We start from the raw sequence: 5470 nt of genomic DNA, 5'->3' as shown, positions 1-5470 counted from the left end.
TTCACAAATTGCAAATACTAATTTGTTAAGAATTAATCGGATTGAAGATATAGCGTCATCATTGGCTGGAATCGAAATATCTGCGAGATCGGGGTCACAATTTGTATCGATTAAACAAATTGTTGGAATTCCCAACGTGATACATTCTTGAAGGGCCGTATATTCTTCGTGCTGATCAACAATGATTACAATATCGGGTAACCCTGTCATATATTTAATCCCGCCCAGATATGTTTGCAAATGAGATAATTGTCTTTTCAACATAGCCTCATCTCTTTTCGGAAGACGGTCGAGCCCCCCTGTTTTTTTTTTGGTTCTCAAGTCTCTAAACTTATGAAGTCTTGTTTCTGTAGTGGACCAATTCGTTAACATACCACCGAGCCATTTTTTATTAACATAATGACATCGAGCCCTTATTGCAGCCCATGCTACTGAATCAGCTTCTTTATTTTTAGTGCCAACAATTAAGAATTGTTTTCCTCTGCTTGCTGCATCAAAAACCAAATCACAAGCTTCTGATAAAAAATGAGCAGTTCTAGTAAGATTTGTAATATGAATACCTTTACGTTTTGCAGAGATATAAGGTGCCATTTTAGGATTCCATTTCCTAGTACCATGGCCAAAATGAACTCCTGCTTCCATCATCTCTTCTAAATTAATGTTCCAATATCTTCTTGTCATTTCTCCCCACACTGCCTCCCCCTTTTGAAAAAAAAAAAGAGGTACCATGAAATAAATAATTGTTCCGATGGAACCTTCTTTAATACCATAAATTGGCGTAGATACACAGCCCAAGCCATTATTCTTTTCTATTTGTTATTTTTTTTATTACTATTACCAAATCAAATGACTGGACCAACAGATCCTTTATAAAAGATAAAAGAAAGGGGTGAATCTGCTCTTAGAGATCATTAAATCCTAAAAAAATGATTGTTCTTATGTATCATGGAAATTATTTGAAAGGCAAGAATCAAATAATTTTCTGTAGTAGAACAAAATATCTTTCATTTCCCCCTCTAATAGATTCTTTTTTTGGAGTTCAAAGGCAATGTTGTTAGGAATGTTGTTAGGTTCGCTTCAAGGTGTTTTGAAGCCGCGACCAACAGGTATCATCCCCCCCCAGAACAATGTTTTCTTTCAGGCCTTTCAACCAATTGATACGGCCCAGGAGAGCTGCTTTTACTAAAACTCTAGCAGTTTCTTGAAAACTAGCTTCGGATATGAAACTTTGAGTATTCATAGATGCTCTTGTTATTCCCAATAAGACAGCTTGGTAACAGATCGCTTCTTCAAAAGCGCGTCCCATTCGTTCCGCTCGCAACAATCCAATTAGTTCTCCGGGCGAAAAAACATTAGACATTTCATCTTCTGAAACCAAAACTTTTGATGTTATTTGACGTACAATAATTTCTATATGCCTATTATGTATCTGCACCCCCTGGGAGCGATAAACCTTTTGGACCTTATTAACCAAAGAGATACGACTTTGCACGATAGTTAGTTCAGCACCAATCAAGAATGCCCAAGGAATTCCAAGAATTCTTGTTATAGATTTGTTCCAACCCTCAATCCTCTTTTCGAGATTCATCGATATTGAATCAATCGAACGCACTTCTAACACCTGTTCCACTTTTGGAAGACTTTGCATTATATCACCAGATCTTGATTTTTCATATATAAATGTAACTAATGTATCGCCTTCGTGAAGGATTTCCCCATAATGTCCATGAACAGTTGCTCCTGGAGTAGCCAAATAAGGCTTAGCTGATCGTATTACCACAGAGTCAACTTGAACAATTAGAACTTGAACCGATTTTAAATGCGGTCCTTTTTTTTGCTATACATACATTTTCACAAAGAAACTGCCCAAGACTAACGATTGGAGATGTCTCTTCACAATAATTGCAATGGAGAAAATACCAATTCAAATGGAATGGATTCAAAATGATGTTACTGCATGAATAGGGATTATAAATTTGACCATTTTCATCCAGTAAATAATATTTAAGTATTTGAAAAATCTGTTTGAAATTGTCAAGTTGCAAATAGTTAGTTACCAAGATCTGATTATGGGTTATTAAATGGGAAAATAAATCAAAATTATAAATTGGAAAACCTGTTCCTAACGGGCCCAACCAATTCCTAATTGGAATTAGGGGGTTCTTTTTTATTGATTCTTTTATCACATTAGGAGATTTTACATCGTTCAATGGGCCTATTCGAAAACAATTGGATAATGACAAAATTATCAAAGATTGAGATTCCTTATTTCGATTCAACAACGTATGGATAGTTCCTTGATTTGGATTAAGGGATTCTTTAATCCTTGACTTGGAATAGGAATAAATGGAAGAAAATGGATTGACATTAGCGCGATCTGATCCATTCTCAGAGATCAATCCTGAACCCGACAGATCGTTCCTTTTTCCAGTATAAGAAATAGGTGACTTAGCTAAGGCGATTCTTAGAAAATATCTAAGCAAACCATTTGTCCTTATTTCAACAAAGGAAGCACATGCCTTTTCGATTTTTTTGTCTTAGTCCCAATTCAACACTAAAGGAGTCTGAACTAATTGAATACTTGTGTCCCAAATTTCAAGAACTGGGTCGTAATAAAGGATATAATTGACAACTCGAAGTTGTAGATTATCACTTTCCTGCAAGAGATCCGGCGGGAAAAGTCTTCCTAAATTTATACCATTCGTTTTTTTATATGGGACTACAGGTTGAACCAAAACAAAATACTTTTTTCATACCTGGAAAGTTTCATTCGTTGGATATAGAGCCAATTTTTCAATTTTTTGTATTCTTTGGAATTTGGTTTTCCCCCTCCTGGCGGTATCAATCGGAATGCCTTATTTGTCTTTCCAGGAAAATGGTATCTCCAGAAAAGATTATCAGTTTCATTTTTTCTGCTTTTTTCTTCACTCGGACCAATCCGCCTACCCGACTTCTTCTGTTGAAAGTCATTTGTGTATCTGCCCCAATAATACTATTGTGCCGTACCATTATGGAAGAAGATTCGGACAAAATGTGGACTTCCACGGGAATAAAAAAATGGATTTACTTCCTTTTGGTATTTTGGCCAAAATACCTTGACTCCTCGATACTCAATCAAATTCTCTTCGTTGACGATTGAATTTAGTTCTCGAGTCTCATATTTAGTAAGTCGCGAGCTCTTTCTTATAAATCGAGGATCATCGAAATAAGCAAGAATAGTATTTCTACGGAGAATACCATTTCTGGGTATTTCCATTAAGATACCTGAAGAAGGTATTAGTTGGTTCTCGCCTTCTTGAATCGATTCGAGTGGGATGATGAATCTATTTATGCGCCTCTTTGCCAATAAATCAGAATTACCGTCGAGAATGGCCAGATATCTGAGATTAGAATGATCCGTACATGTCATTCGATTCAGTTCTGAATAATCAGGAATCCTATCTCCTTTTTGATTTTTACGAGAAAAATACGAACTAAAAAATTTGTTTCTCACTTGATTATTAGTTGCTGAGGGGTTAGCAATATATCTTGGCTTGACAGAAAGAGAATAAGCGTTCATTTGATCTTGATCCTTGTGGATCGAACAAAGGCCTAGACTGTATCTCTAGGGCTCCCCTAATAATATCCATAAATGACTTGTTTTTGGTAAGAGATGAATATTACCATATGTAAATTCAGGTGCATGGTACACATCAGTATTCCAGTGCATTTCGCCTTCTGAGTCAGATACATTTGTGTATTGATAAGACCATTCACTATTTCTTGAAGCTCGATCTCTCCCCCGGATGAACCATATAGCCAAGAGAAACCATGAACCAGAATAGAAGAGCTTGCCCCACCCATGAGTAAATATTTGATAGTAGCCTCATTAGACCGTACATCTTTCTTGGTATATCCAGATAATAGGTATGAGCATAAACTGAAACATTCTGGAGCTACAAAGATAGTTATTAAACCGTTAGCACCACATAAAAACATTCCTCCTATAGTAGCTGTTAATACGAATAAGAGAAACTCTGTTAAGAAGTCCTCACTTACCTTATAGTAAAATATCTGACAACAGATGCGGATTTTGTAGCAAATGCCGCTATTACGTAACACATTGAGTTGGGCAGCTTTCCTTGAGCAGATAGGACACTGCGCCATCAACAGACATACTCGCGAAGAAAGCACCTACCCTGGTGGAACTTAACTGCCTCGATGTATTAGAACTTATAATATATTAATAAACCTTAAGTGTTATTTCTCTCATTATAGTCTATCCAAATGCATGATACCATGCAACCCAAATGGACCATGCTAATCGGGTCAAGTACATTCCAGAAATAGTTATGAACTTAGATAACTAATCCAACAATATTGTGGTTGGGTTGAGGCAATCCTGCTTTGTGTTGAAGGTCAAGACACCTGGGGCGGTCCAAATAGGTTGTAGGCTCTACAAAGTGGTCCAGTCATGCCGAAATCCCATAGAGCAGTTCAAATAGGTTGTAGGTACTATGAGGCGATCCAGTCAGGCTGCAGGCCCATAAAGCGGTCCAGATAGGCAGTAGGACCTGTGATGCAGTCCAGTCAAGATTAAGGCTCATATTTGCATGTTTAGTTTGTTATGTAGTGTGTTGGTACTTTGGGGGAACTCACTAAGCTTTGGATTACAATTTTAGTTTTTTGTTTCAGGTACTTTTGAGGATCGTGGGAAAGTGAAGGCCTAATCATGCACATTTTCTTATTTTCATGATATGGATTTTTGGGACACTCTGATATGACTTACTTTTGGAAACAATGACTCTTACTGTAAAAAATGATGGTTAATGGTTGATTTTAAAATTTTCAAAATTTTATGATTTTTGGAGTGTTACAAGTTGGTATCAGAGCCTTGGTTTGAGAGAATTAGATAAACATTCGTGTGAATCCAGACTCAAACTAGGAAACTACAAAGTTTTTAAAATGGTTTCAAAATTGTTTTCAAAACTACCCAAGGAAGGATGAAATGCATACGATCAGCTGGAGCAAGAAATTATACCCCCAAGTTACCCATACTGTTATTTGATGTTATGTTTACGGTAGAACATCATGTTAGTGGTAGGTTAGGGATCTTCAGGAACTGAATTATTAAATTTCATGATATGTGATGCCTAATAGCCTGGGATTACTTCTTGTATGGAATTGACATTATTACTATAGTTTCTTAGTGTATGCATCATAGTTGTACATAACTAAGATTCTATAGTCTAAAAATGTTTAGTTTGGCCTTATTTCATGTTCTTGTTTGATGAAGGGCTTAGGGTAGAATCAAGTATTTGACTGTCTATAGGATCTAGTATTATGTATGATTAAAATACATGAGTGTTGCAGGGTTGGTGGAAGTTTTATGGATATGTTTATGTATACATCCGGCCAGTTGAGGAGTGTCTTAACATTCTCTAGGGAGTGAGGATAGGATGTATGAGTATCTTAGTATGAGTTGTTAGGG

Source organism: Lactuca serriola, chromosome 3, assembly GCF_051521515.1.
Source record: "Lactuca serriola cultivar US96UC23 chromosome 3, Lser_US96UC23_V15, whole genome shotgun sequence".
Lineage (NCBI taxonomy): Eukaryota > Viridiplantae > Streptophyta > Magnoliopsida > Asterales > Asteraceae > Lactuca > Lactuca serriola.
The sequence above is the reverse complement of the archived record's forward strand: the minus strand, read 5'-3'. Positions refer to the sequence as shown.